At 43.2% G+C, this 20,659-nt stretch overlaps 1 protein-coding gene across 1 annotated transcript in view; it reads left to right on the top strand.

Moving 5' to 3' along the window:
* The window catches only part of LOC112241190 (ataxin-1), a 185,160-nt gene that overhangs the window by 45,999 nt on the left and 118,502 nt on the right, over nucleotides 1–20,659 (top strand). Inside the window, 1 exon segment of the mRNA XM_042309829.1 lies at nucleotides 19,772–20,153. The gene's annotated coding sequence lies outside the window, so the exon portion shown is untranslated.

A 20,659-nucleotide genomic window follows, 5' to 3' on the forward strand; every position in this document is an offset into this window, starting at 1 on the left:
ACCTTCTCCGGTCTCTATCCTGTGCTCCTCACTGCCCATGAACCTTGGCATCCATGTTTTGATTCCCATTGTCAAGAACTCCCTGAAAATCTGGTCCCAGTTCTGAAATCACTTTATCCTTAAACAAGCTGCTTCTCTCCATGAACATCCAATCATCACTTCCTAGCGTCGCAGATTGACACGGCATTCCAGTTCTGGTATAGGAACGGTCTGGTGTTTTTTTGTGACCTATTTGTTGACAACACATTCGTCTCATTTGGTAGTCTGAGGGTTGACCATAATATTCCCAATACCCACTTTCTTAGATACCTGCAAACTTGCAGCTGTGCCAAAAAAAAACAATTTCCCCTCATTTCCATTGGAGCCCACTAAGTGTCAAGTCGAGAGGTGCTTAGATCTTAACCCTTATTTGAAGGGCACAATTTCCCCTCATTTACATTGGAGCCCACTAAGTGTCAAGTCGAGAGGTGCTTAGATCTTAACCCTTATCTGAAGGGCACAATTTCCCCTGATTTCCATTGGAGTCCACTAAGTGTCAAGTCGAGAGGTGCTTAGATCTTAACCCTTATCTGAAGGGCACAATTTCCCCTCATTTCCATTGCAGTCCACTAAGTGTCAAGTCGAGAGGTGCTTAGATCTTAACCCTTATCTGAAGGGCACAATTTCCCCTCATTTACATTGGAGCCCACTAAGTGTCAAGTCGAGAGGTGCTTAGATCTTAACCCTTATCTGAAGGGCACAATTTCCCCTCATTTCCATTGGAGTCCACTAAGTGTCAAGTCGAGAGGTGCTTAGATCTTAACCCTTATCTGAAGGGCACAATTTCCCCTCATTTACATTGGAGCCCACTAAGTGTCAAGTCGAGAGGTGCTTAGATCTTAACCCTTATCTGAAGGGCACAATTTCCCCTCATTTCCATTGGAGCCCACTAAGTGTCAAGTCGAGAGGTGCTTAGATCTTAACCCTTATCTGAAGGGCACAATTTCCCCTCATTTCCATTGGAGCCCACTAAGTGTCAAGTCGAGAGGTGCTTAGATCTTAACCCTTATCTGAAGGGCACAATTTCCCCTCATTTACATTGGAGCCCACTAAGTGTCAAGTCGAGAGATGCTTAGATCTTAACCCTTATCTGAAGGGCACAATTTCCCCTCATTTCCATTGGAGCCCACTAAGTGTCAAGTCGAGAGGTGCTTAGATCTTAACCCTTATCTGAAGGGCACAATTTCCAGATTATACAACATAATACAGAACATTAATCCGCCTTCCTTGGCAAATACAACATCTACATGGGAGCCAGACATGTGTGGCGAGCTACCCGATGATATGTGGCAACACAGTGTTGAGGGTATCCACACCTTATCATTTTCATATGGCGTGGGCTCATTCAGTTCAAAGTTTTGTCCATCACTCAAATGACAGATTGGTAAAAATATATCAAAATGTTGACCCCAAGTGTTTGAGATGCCACCAGAGTGGGGACACATGTTTTGGTCATGCCAATCTTTGAGTGGCTTCTGGGACCCCATTTTTTAGGCATTCTCACATATGTGTAATAAAACTGTTAGCCCCAACCCGTTCACTGCCATTTTTGGGGTACTTTCCCAAGACCAGAATGCTACAACTCGCTGCTAGCTCACCGCCTTGTCCTCTTTCACTGGAGGTCTGCAAAGCCTCCCTCTATGCAGTGGGGTAAGGAAGTGATGTCATATCCTCCTCTGGAGAAGGTTAGGTACGCTGTGCTTGGGTCCCGACAGAAGTTTGACTTAACCTGGTCTCCATTAATACAATACGTGGAGAGCCTGTCTTTTACGCAGTGGAACTTGCATATTTTGTTAAGTAGTCATGTCTGTCCTAGTGGCCATATATTGTGCTGATAAGATTCAACTATGATTATGATGCCATTTTGTTTTTGTTTCTATTACTGTTCATGTTTCTGTCCTATTTAATTTACTTTTATATTATATCCTTGTATGATATCTTTGTGGGTTGGTGGGTGGATTGGATGGATGGGAGGGAGGGAGGGATCGGAGGGAGAGATGGATGGATGGGAGGGGTGGAGGGATGAGGGGTGGAGGGATGAGGGGTTGGGGGTTGGGGATGTGGGGGAGGGATGATGGGTTGGGGATGAGGGGTGGACGGATGAGGGGTTGGGGTTGTACTGTTTTTCTGTTCTCAAATCTGAAAATCTATAAATTAAGTAAAAACTAAAAACAGATTGACTCTGGGTTTGTGACGTCTGTGCGAGGAATTTGTAAAACACAACAGTTTCTCACCAAACCTTGTTAATACTACATTTTGTCAGTGTCACACCCTGGCCATAGAGAGGCTTTTGTCCATTTCGTAGACCTATTTGTGACCAAGCTTTAACTTCCTGACTGATGTCTTGAGATGCTGCTTCAATATATCCACATAATTTTCCTCCCTCATGATGCCATCTATTTTGTGAAGTGTACCAGTCTCTCCTGCAGCAAAGCACCCCCGCAACATGATGCATCACGGTTGGGATGGTGTTCTTCGACTTGCAAGCCTACCCCTTTTTCCTCCAAACATAACGATGGAAAACGGAGTTAAAATGACTCCAACCTAAGTGTATGTAAACTTCCAACTTCAACTGTATATACACACACACACTCGAGGTCAAGCGAGCGACTGTACAGAGGCTGTCAGAGAACCAACCCCATCCTCTGGGGACATGATAGGAGTGTAACCAGCCCCATCCTCTGGGGACATGATAGGAGTGTAACCAGCCTCATCCTCTGGGGACATGATAGGAGTGTAACCAGCCTCATCCTCTGGGGACATGATAGGAGTGTTACCAGCCTCATCCTCTGGGGACATGATAGGAGTGTTACCAGCCTCATCCTCTGGGGACATGATAGGAGTGTTACTAGTCTCATCCTCTGGGGACATGATAGGAGTGTAACCAGCCTCATCCTCTGGGGACATGATAGGAGTGTAATCAGCCTCATCCTCTGGGGACATGATAGGAGTGTTACCAGCCTCATCCTCTGGGGACATGATAGGAGTGTAACTAGTCTCATCCTCTGGGGACATGATAGGAGTGTTACTAGTCTCATCCTCTGGGGACATGATAGGAGTGTAACCAGCCTCCTCCTCTGGGGACATGATAGGAGTGTAACTAGTCTCATCCTCTGGGGACATGATAGGAGTATAACTAGTCTCATCCTCTGGGGACATGATAGGAGTGTAACCAGCCTCATCCTCTGGGGACATGATAGGAGTGTAACCAGCCTCATCCTCTGGGGACATGATAGGTGTGTAACCAGCCTGACCCAGTGTAGCATTAAGTAATGACAGTGTAGCATTAAGTAATGACAGTGTAGCATTAAGTAATGACAGTGTAGCATTAAGTAATGACAGTGTAGCATTAAGTCATGACAGTGTAGCATTAAGTCATGACAGTGTAGCATTAAGTCATGACAGTGTAGCATTAAGTTTTGACAGTCCAGCATTAAGTAGCAGCAGCCTGTAATCCAAACAACATAGCATGTTCTGTACATACCATGTGTGCCTGTATGGGTTGTAGTACCATGTGTTTGGATGTGTACATACCATGTGTGTCAGTGTGGCTGCGCCCATACCATATCTGTGTGGCGTGGTTGATCTCCATTACATAACAGAGGTTACTAGTCTGCCAAGGCCCTCTAGGATTGACAGGAAGAGAGGTATGTGAACTAGTGAACAGTTCCATACAGTATAGAGGAGTGTTTCTCTCCTATAGTTTCTTACAGAAGAGGAGGTATGGTTTCAGCTTTAGTTATTTGATGTGCTTTTGCCAACATGTATGTCATTCTTTATCGTGCATTACAGCGAACATGACATAGGATTTGGCGAACATGACATAGGATTTGGCTAACATTTGCATAGGATTTGGCGAACATGACATAGGATTTGGCGAACATGACATAGGATTTGGTGTCATTCTTTATCGTGCATTACAGCGAACATGACATAGGATTTGGCTAACATGACTAACATTTGCATAGGATTTGGCTGACATAGGATTTGGCGCATGACATAGGATTTGGCTAACATCGCATAGGATTTGGCTAACATCGCATAGGATTTGGCTAACATGACATAGGATTTGGCTAACATGACATAGGATTTGGCTAACATGACATAGGATTTGGCGAACATGACATAGGATTTGGCGAACATGACATAGGATTTGGCTAACATGACATAGGATTTGGCTAACATCGCATAGGATTTGGCTAACATCGCATAGGATTTGGCTAACATGACAGGATTTGGCGAGCATGACATAGGATTTGGCGAGCATGACATAGGATTTGGCGAACATGACATAGGATTTGGCTAACATGACAGAGGATTTGGCTAACATGACAGAGGATTTGGCTAACATGACAGAGGATTTGGCTAACATGACATAGGATTTGGCTAACATCACATAGGATTTGGCTAACATGACAGAGGATTTGGCTAACATGACAGAGGATTTGGCTAACATGACATAGGATTTGGCTAACATGACAGAGGATTTGACTAACATGACAGAGGATTTGGCTAACATGACATAGGATTTGGCTAACATGACATAGGATTTGGCTAACATGACAGAGGATTTGGCTAACATGACATAGGATTTGGCTAACATGACAGAGGATTTGGCTAACATGACATAGGATTTGGCTAACATGACATAGGATTTGGCTAACATGACATAGGATTTGGCTAACATGACAGAGGATTTGGCTAACATGACAGAGGATTTGGCTAACATGACAGAGGATTTGGCTAACATGACAGAGGATTTGGCTAACATGACAGAGGATTTGGCTAACATGACAGAGGATTTGGCTAACATGACATAGGATTTGGCTAACATGACAGAGGATTTGGCTAACATGACAGAGGATTTGGCTAACATGACAGAGGATTTGGCTAACATGACAGAGGATTTGGCTAACATGATAGAGGATTTTGCTAAACAAGAGCACAAACTGACCAGCTGTGAGGGTCAGGTGCATAGCCTCCAACTTGAAAGCAGAATCTGTTTTAAGAGCAATGATCACAAGGATGGTGAACACTCCGGACAGAAACCACAAGGTGTTCGTGAAAATGAATGAGTAATTTGGTTTCACCTAGAAATGAAAGAAGGTCAGAGTAAGAGGATGGAGCTTCAGTTGTATTTACACAGAATGTCTTGGCAGGAAGACAAAAATATAAGGGAAACAGCTTGAGCTGGACACACACACACACACACACACACTACACTCCCTCTTCTCTCTCCTCTTTTCTCTCCTCTCCTCTTCTCTCCCCTCTTCTCTCTCTTCTCTCTCCTCTTCTCTCTCCTCTCTCTCCTCCTCTCTCTCTTCTCTCTCCTCTTCTCTCTCCTACTCTCTCCTCTGTCTCTCTCCTCTGTCTCTCTCCCCTCTCTCTCCTCTGTCTCTCTCTCTTCTCTCTCCTCTTCTCTCTCCTCTCTCCTCTTCTCTCCTCTCCTCTCTCCTCTTCTCTCTCCTCTCGCCTCTCTCTCCTCTTCTCTCTCCTCTCTCTCCTCTTCTCTCTCCTCTTCTCTCTCCTCTTCTCTCTCCACTTCTCTCTCCTTCTTTACTCCTCTAACTGGGCACGACTCAGGAATGCTGGATAATTCCCTCAGGTGATGCTTGTCGTTCTGATGTGTGGAGTTAGTGCACTCTGTCACCATGTGTTAGTACACCCTAGAGGTTTGTGTGTGTGTGTGCTCCTCTATATCAAACGGTACTCTAATGCACACACACACACACACACACACACACACACACACACACACACACACACACACACACACACACACACACACACACTATGTGTGAATCCTCTCTTGGAAAACCCACTCTTACTGTGGCGTACTGTACTCCTATGTCTGTCTGTCTGTCTCTCGCTTTCACTCTACTCTCTCTCTCTCTCTCTCTCTCTCTCTCTCTCTCTCTCTCTCTCTCTCTCTCTCTCTCTCTCTCTCTCTCTCTCTCTCTCTCTCTCTCTCTCTCCCGGGGCAGCAGGGTAGCCTAGAGGTTAGAGCGTTGGACTAGTAACCGGAAGGTTGCAAGTTTAAATCCCCCAGCTGACAAGGTACACATCTGTCGTTCTGCCCCTGAACAAGGCAGTTAACCCACTGTTCCTAGGCCGTCATTGAAAATAAGAATTTGTTTTTAACTGACTTGCCTATTTAAATAAAGGTAAAATAAAAATATCTCTCTCTTTCTCCTCCTCACATGTCAATCACATGTTTCAGGATGATGTCATTCCCAGAGGGAATCCTGTCATCAGAGAAAGACAGACAGACCGGGAAGAGAAAGTGGGAGAGAGCGAGAAAATTAGAGTTGAAGATGGAGACAATTGTGTAATGAACTCTCCTTGACCTTGAAGCAAGGGTTGACTGTTACAGACTTCTAGTCCATGTCTACCTTTCCTCCTTATTGGGCATTTCCTCTTCAGGTTAGTCTAGACTTGGTTCTTGAAATGTTTTTCCTGTCCCCAGTGGTTTCTATCAGGTAATAAGAAAAGGTTCTGACATCTGAAGGCCCAGTGTTGAATCCAACCTCTTGAAATCCACTTGTAGCAGCCACCTTTGCGGTTCGACTAGTATCATGTCTGACAAACAACTTTTGATTTTATTCAGCAATACGTTTAGCAGCTCCTCCGACAGTGAGTGCTACTTTAGTACCGCGGTGGTGGTCTGGCTCAATGCTTTCTCACCATTTTTCATAGATGGTTAGATCTGTCAATGTGTCCGTTTGCTTTGTCAGAGTGTCAGGGCTTGTCCTAGTTTGGTCTGGGCTTCTACATTATGATGCCTCCCACACACACACACACACGCATTCATGCACTCTCCCACACGCATGCACACACAGACACGTCTGCTATTATCATGCTAGTCTTTTACCATACACATAGTACTTTATGGTCAGGCCAGTTTGGCGTTCTGCTGTAGTGTGTTTAAGTGTGTCAGCAGCACAGTGCAGCATGATAGTCAGGTAACTACTGGGAAACAGGTCAGGACACCTGGCTGTATAGAGGTTCTGAGGTGAACTTTGGTTTTCCGATAGGACACACACACACACACACAGTGATACGGCTCGGCTGGGAGTTCTGATACCTACTGATACCCACTGATACCTAGTGATACCCACTGATACCTAGTGATACCCACTGATTCCTAGGGATACCTAGTGAGACCTACTGATACCCACTGATACCTAGTGATACCCACTGCTACCCAGTGATACCCAGTGATACCTACTGATACCCGCTGATACCTAGTGATACCCACTGATACCTTGTGATACCCACTGATACCTGGTGATACCCACTGATACCTAGTGATACCCACTGATACCCACTGATACACACTGATACCTAGTGATATCCACTGATACCTAGTGATACCTAGTGATACCTACTGATACCTAGTGATACCCACTGATACCTAGTGATACCCACTGATACCTAGTGATACCCACTGATACCTAGTGATACCCACTGATACCTAGTAATACCCACTGATACCTAGTGATACCCACTGATACCTGGTGATACCCACTGATACCTAGTGATACCTGTGGATACCTGGTGATACCCACTGTTACCAACTGATGCCTATGGATACCTAGTGATACCTGGTGATACCCACTATTACCAACTGACACCCACGGATACCTAGTGATACCTGGTGATACCCACTGTTACCAACTGATACCCACGGATACCTGGTGATACCCACTGATACCAGTGGTGGTCAGTGCCGTTTAAGATGAGGGAGGACCACTTAAAATTACAGCATGTTGGATGGCTGTCAATCATATTCCATTCATCCAGCTCAATGTAACATCGATAGGTTTAGGCTACTACATGATACTCTAATTTTCCCTATATCCATCATGTGGTTGCTACAACCTAGCCTATGAATGAAAGTTTACAATGTAGGTGCACACAGGTCAAGAGAAACGTTTGAGATGACAGACAGTGACACATGGACAGACAGTGACACATTTAATACCTTGCAGACTCTTGCCTGCATCTAGTTGATCTCGGGTGTAATCATTAGTCCAACAGTTGCAAACAAGAGTTTCTATTGGGCAAATTCAAGTATGTTTATCCCTGTTTTGTTCCGTTTACTTCCGTTTAAGAAACGTTTATCAACAGAATCGGCGGAATGAATATACCCACTGATCACACGTAAACAAACAGCCACGTTGTATTCCTTCTTGCATCCATGCACTGTCCTCCTCTCACCTCTTCCCTTCTCTTATGGACTTCAATGCACAACACATCAGCTGTATGTGACCAAACCACTACACACAGCCCACATCGTTGTCACCATACTAGCTAAAGTAACGTCCTAGTTAATAGAACTAACGTGTTAGTAAACCCGCTACAATCATGTAAATCAAATCAAATCAAATCAAATTTATTTATATAGCCCTTGGTACATCAGCTGATATCTCAAAGTGCTGTACAGAAATCCAGCCTAAAACCCCAAACAGCAAGCAATGCAGGTGTAGAAGCACGGTGTAGTGATGTTACAGTGTACAGTCAGTAAGCAGTTACACCGGCGGGGCCCCGGTGGCAAGAAATTGACTTGGAAGAGTTCCAGTGTTGTGTTGGATAGTCATAGTCAGCTGGCTAACATAGCATCCCTCTGTTATAGCCAGCTAGCTAACATAGCATCACTCTGTTATAGCCAGCTAGCTAACATAGCATCCCTCTGTTATAGCCAGCTAGCTAACATAGCATCCCTCTGTTATAGCCAGCTAGCTAACATAGCATCCCTCTGTTATAGCCAGCTGGCTAACATAGCATCCCTCTGTTATAGCCAGCTGGCTAACATAGCATCCCTCTGTTATAGCCAGCTAGCTAACATAGCATCCCTCTGTTATAGCCAGCTAGCTAACATAGCATCCCTCTGTTATAGCCAGCTAGCTAACATAGCATCCCTCTGTTATAGCCAGCTGGCTAACATAGCATCCCTCTGTTATAGCCAGCTAGCTAACATAGCATCCCTCTGTTATAGCCAGCTAGCTAACATAGCATCCCTCTGTTATAGCCAGCTAGCTAACATAGCATCCCTCTGTTATAGCCAGCTGGCTAACATAGCATCCCTCTGTTATAGCCAGCTAGCTAACATAGCATCCCTCTGTTATAGCCAGCTGGCTAACATAGCATCCCTCTGTTTGAGCAAGGTATTTCAGTAGGCTAAACTAGCTAGCTAAGTAAGTGAAACTGTAAGTGAACAAAAAAAGACTCTCTCTGTTTTTCTCTTGCTTCTCCTTCATTTTGGAAGACATTAATTAGTTCATAACTGTTCACCTATTGTCTTTCTCTCTGTTTGAGTCAACTACTTACCACATGTTATGCACTGCAGTGCTAGCTAGCTGTAGCTTATGCTTTCAGTACTAGATTCATTCTCTGATCCTTTGATTGGGTGGACAATATGTCAGTTCATGTTGCAACAGCTCTGATAGGTTGGAGGACGTCCTCCAGAAGTTGTCATAATTACTGTGTAAGTCTATGGAAGGGGGTGAGAACCATGAGCCTCCTAGGTTTTGTATTGAAGTCAATGTACCCAGAGGAGGACGTAAACTAGCTGTCCTATGGCTACACCATGGTGCTACCCTACAGATTGCTGTTGAGACTACTGTAGACCTGCATTGCTAAACAGTGTTTTAATCAATTATCTGGTGACGTGATTATATTTCGTATAGTTTTATTTAAAAAGGATAACCTTTTTAAATGTTTAAAAACATTTTTTTAAATAAAAATCACTGAGGAGGATGGACCTCTTCCAGATTAACCTTGCCCAGCGTGTGGGAGCCAGGCCGCAGAGAGGGAGAAGACTTTTCATTCTGTGAGGGAAGATGAGAGAGAGAGAGAGAGAAATTGGCGAGGGCACTAGAGAGAGAGAGAGAGAAATTGGCGAGGGCACTAGAGAGAGAGAGAGAGAGAGAAATTGGCGAGGGCACTAGAGAGAGAGAGAGAGAGAGAGAAATTGGTGAGGGCACTAGAGAGAGAGAGAGAGAAATTGGTGAGGGCACTAGAGAGAGAGAGAGAGAGAGAGAGAGAGAGATTGGTGAGGGCACTAGAGAGAGAGAGAGTGAGAGAGAAATTGGTGAGGGCACTAGAGAGAGAGAGAGAAATTGGCGAGGGCACTAGAGAGAGAGAGAGAGAAATTGGCGAGGGCACTAGAGAGAGAGAGAGAGAGAAATTGGCGAGGGCACTAGAGAGAGAGAGAGAGAGAAATTGGCGAGGGCACTAGAGAGAGAGAGAGAGAGAGAGAGAGAGAGAGAGAAGAGATTGGTGAGGGCACTAGAGCGAGAGAGAGAGAGAAATTGGCGAGGGCACTAGAGAGAGAGAGAGAGAGAGAGAGAGATTGGTGAGGGCACTAGAGAGAGAGAGAGAGAGAGAGAGAAATTGGCGAGGGCACTAGAGAGAGAGAGAGAGAGAGAGAAATTGGCGAGGGCACTAGAGAGAGAGAGAGAGAGAGAGAAATTGGCGAGGGCACTAGAGAGAGAGAGAGAGAGAGAGAAATTGGTGAGGGCACCTGGTCTAACCCTACTGTTTGCTGATGATCTGGTGCTTCTGTTCCCAACCAAGGAGGGCCTACAGCAGCACCTAGATCTTCTGCACAGATTCTGCCAGACTTGGGCCTTGACAGACCTGGGCCCTGACAGACCTGGGCACTCACAGTAAGACAAAAATAATGGTGTTCCAAAAAAATTCCAGTTGCCAGGACCACAAATACACATTCCATCTAGACACGGTTGTCCTAGAGCACACATCAAAAGGAACATAAAATTGACATACCAATTAGGATCTGGCCAAAAATGCTTGAATCAGTTATAGAACACATTGCTGTTTATGGTTTTGAGGTCTGGGGTCCATTCACCAACCAAGAATTCACAAAATGGGACAAACACAAAAAAGTGCCATTCAATTCTACAACCACCTAAAAGGAAGCGATTCCCAAACCTTCCATAACAAAGCCATCACCTACAGAGAGATGAACCTGGAGAAGAGCCCCCTAAGCAAGCTGGTCCTGTGGCTCTGTTCACAAACACAAACAGACCCCACAGAGCCCAGGACAGCAACACTATTAGACCCAACCAAATTATGAGATAACAAAAAGATAATTACTTGACACATTGGAAAGAATTTACAAATAAACTGAGCAAACTAGAATGTTATTTGGCCCTAAACAGAGAGTACACAGAGTCAGAATACCTGACCAGTGTGACTGACCCAAAATTAAGGACAGCTTTGACTATGTACAGACTCAGTGAGCATAGCCTTGCTAATGAGAAAGGCCGCCGTAGGCAGACATGGCTCTCAGGAGAAGACAGGTCTATGTGCACACTGCCCACAAAATTAGGTGGAAACTGAGCTGCACTTCCTAACCTCCTGTCAAATGTATGGCCATATTAGAGACACATATTTCCCTCATTACACAGAACAACAAAGAATTCGAAAACAAATCCAATTTTGATAAACTCCCATATCTATTTGGTGAAATCCCACAGTGTGCCATCACAGCAGTAAGATTTGTGATCTGTTGCCACAAGAAAAGGGCAACCATTGAAGAACAAACACCATTGTAAATAAAACATAACATTATTTTCCCTTTTGTACTTGAACTATTGGCACATCTTTACAATGCTGTATATAAACATATTCTGGAGAAAGAGGAGTTTGTGTGTGACCAGAGGGTGGATGGGAAGCTTCCTATCATTCCTGGCCCTACTGTACTCCTTTATTACATAGAATAATTATACCAGGTATAGGTTGCTCTGTGAATTATACCAGGTATAGGTTGCTCTGGGAATTATGTTAGATATAGGTTGCTCTGTGAATTATGTTAGGTATAGGTTGCTCTGGGAATTATACCAGGTATAGGTTGCTCTGGGAATTATGTTAGATATAGGTTGCTCTGTGAATTATGTTAGGTATAGGTTGCTCTGGGAATTATACCAGGTATAGGTTGCTCTGGGAATTATACCAGGTATAGGTTGCTCTGGGAATTATGTTAGATATAGGTTGCTCTGTGAATTATGTTAGATATAGGTTGCTCTGTGAATTATGTTAGATATAGGTTGCTCTGTGAATTATACCAGGTATAGGTTGCTCTGGGAATTATACCAGGTATAGGTTGCTCTGGGAATTATGTTAGATATAGGTTGCTCTGTGAATTATGTTAGATATAGGTTGCTCTGTGAATTATGTTAGGTATAGGTTGCTCTGGGAATTATGTTAGGTATAGGTTGCTCTGTGAATTATGTTAGATATAGGTTGCTCTGTGAATTATACCAGGTATAGGTTGCTCTGTGAATTATACCAGGTATAGGTTGCTCTGTGAATTATACCAGGTATAGGTTGCTCTGTGAATTATACCAGGTATAGGTTGCTCTGTGAATTATACCAGGTATAGGTTGCTCTGTGAATTATACCAGGTATAGGTTGCTCTGTGAATTATGTTAGGTATAGGTTGCTCTGTGAATTATGTTAGGTATAGGTTGCTCTGGGAATTATACCAGGTATAGGTTGCTCTGGGAATTATACCAGGTATAGGTTGCTCTGGGAATTATGTTAGATATAGGTTGCTCTGTGAATTATGTTAGATATAGGTTGCTCTGGGAATTATGTTAGATATAGGTTGCTCTGTGAATTATGTTAGATATAGGTTGCTCTGTGAATTATGTTAGGTATAGGTTGCTCTGTGAATTATGTTAGGTATAGGTTGCTCTGGGAATTATACCAGGTATAGGTTGCTCTGGGAATATACCAGGTTGGTTGCTCTGTGAATTATGTTAGATATAGGTTGCTCTGGGAATTATGTTAGATATAGGTTGCTCTGTGAATTATGTTAGATATAGGTTGCTCTGTGAATTATGTTAGATATAGGTTGCTCTGTGAATTATACCAGGTATAGGTTGCTCTGTGAATTATGTTAGGTATAGGTTGCTCTGTGAATTATGTTAGGTATAGGTTGCTCTGGGAATTATACCAGGTATAGGTTGCTCTGGGAATTATGTTAGATATAGGTTGCTCTGTGAATTATGTTAGATATAGGTTGCTCTGTGAATTATGTTAGATATAGGTTGCTCTGTGAATTATACCAGGTATAGGTTGCTCTGTGAATTATACCAGGTATAGGTTGCTCTGTGAATTATACCAGGTATAGGTTGCTCTGTGAATTATACCAGGTATAGGTTGCTCTGTGAATTATACCAGGTATAGGTTGCTCTGTGAATTATACCAGGTATAGGTTGCTCTGTGAATTATGCCAGGTATAGGTTGCTCTGTGAATTATACCAGGTATAGGTTGCTCTGTGAATTATGCCAGGTATAGGTTGCTCTGTGAATTATACCAGGTATAGGTTGCTCTGTGAATTATGTTAGGTATAGGTTGCTCTGGGAATTATGCCAGGTATAGGTTGCTCTGTGAATTATGTTAGATATAGGTTGCTCTGTGAATTATGCCAGGTATAGGTTGCTCTGGGAATTATACCAGGTATAGGTTGCTCTGTGAATTATGTTAGGTATAGGTTGCTCTGGGAATTATACCAGGTATAGGTTGCTCTGTGAATTATGTTAGGTATAGGTTGCTCTGTGAATTATGTTAGATATAGGTTGCTCTGTGAATTATGTTAGATATAGGTTGCTCTGGGAATTATACCAGGTATAGGTTGCTCTGTGAATTATGTTAGGTATAGGTTGCTCTGTGAATTATGTTAGATATAGGTTGCTCTGGGAATTATACCAGGTATAGGTTGCTCTGTGAATTATGTTAGGTATAGGTTGCTCTGGGAATTATACCAGGTATAGGTTGCTCTGTGAATTATGTTAGGTATAGGTTGCTCTGTGAATTATGTTAGGTATAGGTTGCTCTGGGAATTATGTTAGGTATAGGTTGCTCTGTGAATTATGTTAGGTATAGGTTGCTCTGTGAATTATACCAGGTATAGGTTGCTCTGTGAATTATGTTAGGTATAGGTTGCTCTGGGAATTATGCCAGGTATAGGTTGCTCTGTGAATTATGCCAGGTATAGGTTGCTCTGTGAATTATGTTAGGTATAGGTTGCTCTGGGAATTATGTTAGGTATATGTTGCTCTGGGAATTATGTTAGGTATAGGTTGCTCTGTGAATTATGTTAGGTATAGGTTGCTCTGTGAATTATACCAGGTATAGGTTGCTCTGTGAATTATACCAGGTATAGGTTGCTCTGTGAATTATACCAGGTATAGGTTGCTCTGTGAATTATACCAGGTATAGGTTGCTCTGTGAATTATACCAGGTATAGGTTGCTCTGTGAATTATACCAGGTATAGGTTGCTCTGTGAATTATACCAGGTATAGGTTGCTCTGTGAATTATGCCAGGTATAGGTTGCTCTGTGAATTATACCAGGTATAGGTTGCTCTGTGAATTATACCAGGTATAGGTTGCTCTGTGAATTATGTTAGGTATAGGTTGCTCTGTGAATTATGCCAGGTCAGTTAAGAACAAATTCTTACTTACAATGACGGCCTACACCAGACAGCACTGGGCAAATTGTGCGCCGCCATATGGGACTCCCAATCACGGCCAGTTGTGATACAGCCTGTAGTGATGCTTCTAGCACTGAGATGCAGGGCCTTATCCGCTGCGCCATTCAGGAGCCCTCCAGCTAAGGTGATCTCACCCATTTACCCACTTCTAAACCACTCCAGTCTACAGTAGCTCATACTGTGAGCAGAAAGCAGAACAACTAGCATAGAAATAGAAGGAAATAGAAGGATATGACAGGTGACAGTATGCTGAATATGCATCTGTATTGAAAATGTGCAATCTTTCACTCATTATCTGTCCAAATAAGGACATCATATCCCTGTCAAATACATTATATCTGGACATCACTGTCTCAAATCAAATCCAATTTTATTGGTCACATACACATGTTTAGCAAATGTTATTGTGGCTGTAGAGAAATGCTTGTTTTTCCAGCTCTGGCAGTGCAGTAATATCTAACAAATATCTATCAAATGCTGCTTTCTAGGGCTGCAGTTATTGTTTGTGTTGTGTACAAGTCTAGGTTGGAACAAACGGCACTAGTGTAGTTGGGAGTGTACCTTTTAGGCCCCCGAGGGCAACAATGGATCAGGTGACACCAAGCCTCATACACAACTATAGTAAACATACAAATACAAACAAGTAAACAAACACAGACCAGAGTGACAGACAGTCAGACAATAAGACAGTCAGACAGACTCAGACAAACAGACTGTTAGACAGTCAGACTTAGACAGTCAGATAGACAATCAGATAGTCAGACAGACTCAGACAGACAGACAGACAGACTCAAACAGACTCAGACAGGCAGACAGTCAGACAGACATGAAGCTATAAACCTTACATTGAACATCTCATGTCTGCCTTGAGGCTGTGAGATGACCCAACCTGGAAAACTAAGCTAAACATGCTAAAGATTTCCTAGAAGAATAGAAAATACATTTTAAAAAATCAAAATAGTTTGTGATGCGGGTAAACAGCTGTGATTGCCATGCCAATGGGCAAGGGGTCTATAAATAGAGTGGACTGTGTTTGGTTAGTGGATGCAGCCTGTCTGCCAGCCTGCCCAGTAGCGCAGCCTCTCTCTCTCTCTCTCTGTCTCTCTCTCTCTCTCTCCCTGTCTCTCTCTCTCGGGAGATCTGAGGGTTAAGTAACATTACTGTTTACCATGGTGATTAACCACTCATTCCTCCCTGCAATGTACACCCCAGAGGAATGTAGCTGGAAAACCACTGTACTAACCCCCTGTACCTCCCAATCAACCCCTAAGTAGAGGTCAGGGGTCATCACGCAGGCTGGGCTGTCTGGGAAACTCCCTAAATAACACAGACAATGTTACTGTACTGTACATACAGTACTTAGAATGTTTGGATAGAAGGAGTAGCAGACCAGCAGTAGTATTTGTTTGGCCTACTGGAAGTGTTGTGTCTGGTTGTCTGTGGAAAATATACAACTGTTAGTAGGGCTGTTGCGGTGACCATATTACCTCCACACCAGCAGTCAAATTCCACGTGACCATTGAGTCACGGTCATCTCCTCTTATGGACTCTGGACATGTGTTGGTAAGGTCCATCAGGTCCTAATGACCTGGTCCTCGAGGCTCTATTGTCCCTCCATCAGGTCCTAATGCCCTGGTACTCAGGGCTCTATTGTCCCTCCATCAGGTCCTAATGACCTGGTACTCAGGGCTCTATTGTCCCTCCATCAGGTCCTAATGACCTGGTACTCAAGGCTCTATTGTCCCTCCATCAGGTCCTAATGCCCTGGTACTCAGGGCTCTATTGTCCCTCCATCAGGTCCTAGTGGCCTGGTACTCAGGGCTCTATTGTCCCTCCATCAGGTCCTAATGACCTGGTACTCAGGGCTCTATTGTCCCTCCATCAGGTCCTAATGACCTGGTACTCAGGGCTCTATTGTCCCTCCATCAGGTCCTAATGCCCTGGTACTCAGGGCTCTATTGTCCCTCCATCAGGTCCTAATGACCTGGTACTCAGGGCTCTATTGTCCCTCTAGCCACTCTGACACTCACATCAAACACTTATCATGCTTTTAAACTCACCTCACTGGGATGATCAATTTGAAGAAAGAAGTTCACCAACAGGTTGAAACTGAGTGGAAAACATGGTCATTGCATGTTGTTTCAAAGCCTAACAACAACGAAATGGACAGTGCTTTCTAAGGTGATGATTAATTCAAAACACCCATACAGTATGCAAGTTAGTGCTGATGCATTCACATATATATATGAGCCCAAGACCAAAAAACTGAATTAAAATAATGAATGTGTCATTATACGATATGTAGCCTAATAGCCTAATGCAAATTACGCACAGCAGAAAAACATTTTAAAAAACCATAGATTTAAGATGTCTTTGGTACACAATTGGTCTAGTGTCAACAAACTCTAGCAACTTTTTACTTAATCTTTATTTAACCAGGTAGGCCAGTTGAGAACAAGTTCTCATTTACAACTGCGACCTGGCCAAGATAAATCAAAGCAGTGCGACAAAAACAACAACACAGAGTTACACATAAACAAATGTGCAGTCAATAGCACAATAGAAAATCATATATATATTCTGTGCAAATGTAGTAAGATTAGGGACGTAAGACAATAAATAGACCATAGTGACTAAATAATTACAATTTAGCATTAAACACTGGAGTGATAGATGTGCAGATGATGACATGCAAGTAGAGATACTGGGGTTCAAAAGAGCAAACCAAAATAACAATATGGGGATGAGGTAGTTGGGTGGGCTATTTACAGATGGGCTGTGTACAGGTGCAGTGATCGGTAAGCTGCTCTGACAGCTGATGCTTAAAGTTAGTGAGGGAGATATAAGTCTCCAGCTTCAGTGATTTTTGCTATTCTTTCCAGTCACTGGTAGCAGAGAACTGGAAGAAAAGGCAGCCAATGGAGGTGTTGGCTTTGGGGATGATCAGTGAAATATACCTGCAGGAGCCCGTGCTATCGGTGGGTGTTGCTATGGTGACCAGTGAGCTGAGATAAGGCGGGGCTTTACCAAAGACTTATAGATGACCTGGAGCCAGTGGGTTTGGAGACGAATATGTAGCGAAGGCCAGCCAACGAGAGCATACAGGTCGCAGTGGTGGGTAGTACATGGGACTTTGTTGACAAAACGGATGGCACTGTGATAGCCTACATCCAATTTGCTGAGTAGAGTTTTGGAGGCTATTTTGTAAATGACATTGCCGAAGTCAAGCATCTGTAGGATAGTCAGTTTTACGAGGGTATGTTTGTCAGCATGAGTGAAGGAGGCTTTGTTGCGAAATAGGAAGCCGATTCTAGATTTCATTTTGGATTTGAGATGCTTAATGTGAGTCTGGAAGGAGAGTTTACAGTCTAACCAAACACCTAGGTGTTTGTAGTTGTCCACATATTCTAAGTCAGAACCGTCCAGAGTAGAGGACGACAGATTATGATTTTTCAACGCCGATACTAATACAGATTATTGGAGGACCAAAAAGCCGATACTGATTAATCAGCCGATTTGTTTTTATTTTTTATTTGTAATAATGACAATTACAACAATACTGAATTAACACTTATTTTAATATAAAAAACATTTAAGTTCCTTGCTCAGAACATGAGAACATATGAAAGCTGGTGGTTCCTTTTAACATGAGACTTCAATATTCCAAGGTAAGAGGTTTTAGGTTGTAGTTAATATAGGAATTATAGGACTATTTCCCTCTATACCATTTATATTTCATATACCTTTGACTATTGGATGTTCTTATAGGCACTATATTATTGCCAGTGTAACAGTATAGCTTCCGTCCCCCTCCTCGCCCCTACCTGGGCTCGAACCAAGAACACATCGACAACAGCCACCCTCGAAGCATCGTTACCCATCGCTCCACAAAAGCCGCAGTCTTTGCAGTGCAAGGGGAATAACTACTCCAAATCTAAAAGCGAGTGATGTTTGAAAAAGTATTAGCGCACACCCAGCTAACTAGCTAGCCATTTCACATTGGTTACACCAGCCACAGTGCTTGAGAAGAGCTGCTGGCAAAACACACTAAAGTGCTGTTTGAATGAATGATTACGGGCCTGCTGCTGCTCAGTCAGACTGCTCTATCAAATCAGACTTAATTATAACATAACAGAAATAGAGTCTTTGGTCATTAATATGATTGAATCCGGAAACTATCATTTCGAAAACAAAACGTTTATTATTTCAGTGAAATACGGAACCGTTCCGTATTTTATCTAACGGGTGGCATCCATAAGTCTAAATATTCCTGTTACATTGCACAACCTTCAATGTTATGTCATAATTTCGTAAAATTCTGGCAAATTAGTTCGCAAAGAGCCAGGCAGCCCAAAAGGTTGCATATACGCTGACTCTGTGTGCAATGAATGCAAGAGAAGTGACACAATTTCACCTGGTTAATATTGCCTGCTAACCTGGATTTCTTTTAGCTAAATATGCTGGTTTAAAAATATCTACTTCTGTGTATTGATTTTAAGAAATGCATTTGGTTAAGTACACATTGGAGCAACGACAGTCGTTGATTGATTGTTTTTTATAAGATATGTTTAATGCTAGCTAGCAATTTACCTTGGCTTACTGCATTCGCCTAACAGGCAGGTGGTTAGAGCATTGACGTAGGTAACTAAGGTTGCAAGATTGAATCCCCCGAGCTGACAAGGTAAAAATCTGTCGTTCTGCTTCGTTCCTAGGCCGTCATTGAAAATAAGAATGTGTTCTTAACTGGAGTAGTCATCCCGATTGAATGTCTGAATTACAGTAATAACATTTTTTTACTAAGTAATTTGATCACCAAAAATTTTTTGAATCGATCTAATGATGTTTTAAAAAAAAAATGTTTTTATCAGATGCTCTTATCCAGAGCGACTTACAGTAGTGAGTGCAGACCTTTTCATACTGGTCCTTCATGGGAAACAAACCCAAGCACCATGCTTTATCAGCTCAGCCACACGGCTGTTGCAGGCTGGTTTCCAAACGGTACTATAATTACAAACACACACTTTCCCTTCCTTATTAAGGAACAAGATAGATTAGCGGTTAAGAGCATTGGACTCCCCGAGCCGACTAGGTGAACAATCTGTCGACGTGCCCTCGAGCAAGGCACTTAACCCTAATTGCTCCAGTGAGTAGCTCTGGAAAAGAGCGTCTGCTAAATGACTCAAATGTAACATGTCTTCTCTCTGCAGGGAATCAGGGTGAAAGCACCTGGAGCGAGGCTGCAGTACTGACTGGGTTTCCTGTGTTCAACTGAACCACGGTACTGACTGGGTTCCTGTGTTCAACTGAACCACGGTACTGACTGGTCCCCTGTGTTCAACTGAACCACGGTACTGACGGGGTTCCTATGTTCAACTGAACCACGGTACTGACTGGGTTCCTATGTTCAACTGAACCACGGTACTGACTGGTCCCCTGTGTTCAACTGAACCACAGTACTGACTGGTCCCCTGGGTTCAACTGAACCACAGTACTGACTGGTCCCCTGGGTTCAACTGAACCTCTTTCTGGTTTCTCCCAACTGGACCACCGGACCAGGCCAGGCCAGGACCAACGGCCTTCTACCCTCAGGTAAGACTGGTTCTGTTGTAGTTGTAGTTTCAGCCTCCTACTATATAAGCATGTATGTTGTCCAAGCAAGAATGAATGAATTTGTATATATATTTTTTACATTTCTTCTTCTGCTACTATATGTGCTTGTATAGACAGAGCTGCTGTCCTCGTCTACCAGTTTCATCTAAAGAATAGGTACTGTATGTAGGATGAAAAGCGAGTGAGGTAGGTTGTGTTGTGTTGTGTACACAAAATGCATAGCAGTTCATTGCCTTACCAACCCAGAATGCTTCAGGTTTTAATGATACCGAGCTACCATGTTGTCAGTTTCCTGAGGTCGTCAGGGTTATCCAATCGGAGGACAGATCTGGCTGGCCAGAGCTATCTAGTCCAATCAGGAGAGGACAAGGCTGCAGGGGAGAGAACAGGAAATAAGGTTCTATACTGAAACCCAGCCCAGCACAGACCACATACTAAAGCGCTATGTTGTAAACAGAACTTCATAGCTTAGCTTATGTCCCAAA

This window comes from Oncorhynchus tshawytscha, linkage group LG31 (genome assembly GCF_018296145.1).
Source record: "Oncorhynchus tshawytscha isolate Ot180627B linkage group LG31, Otsh_v2.0, whole genome shotgun sequence".
NCBI classification, from domain to species: domain Eukaryota; kingdom Metazoa; phylum Chordata; class Actinopteri; order Salmoniformes; family Salmonidae; genus Oncorhynchus; species Oncorhynchus tshawytscha.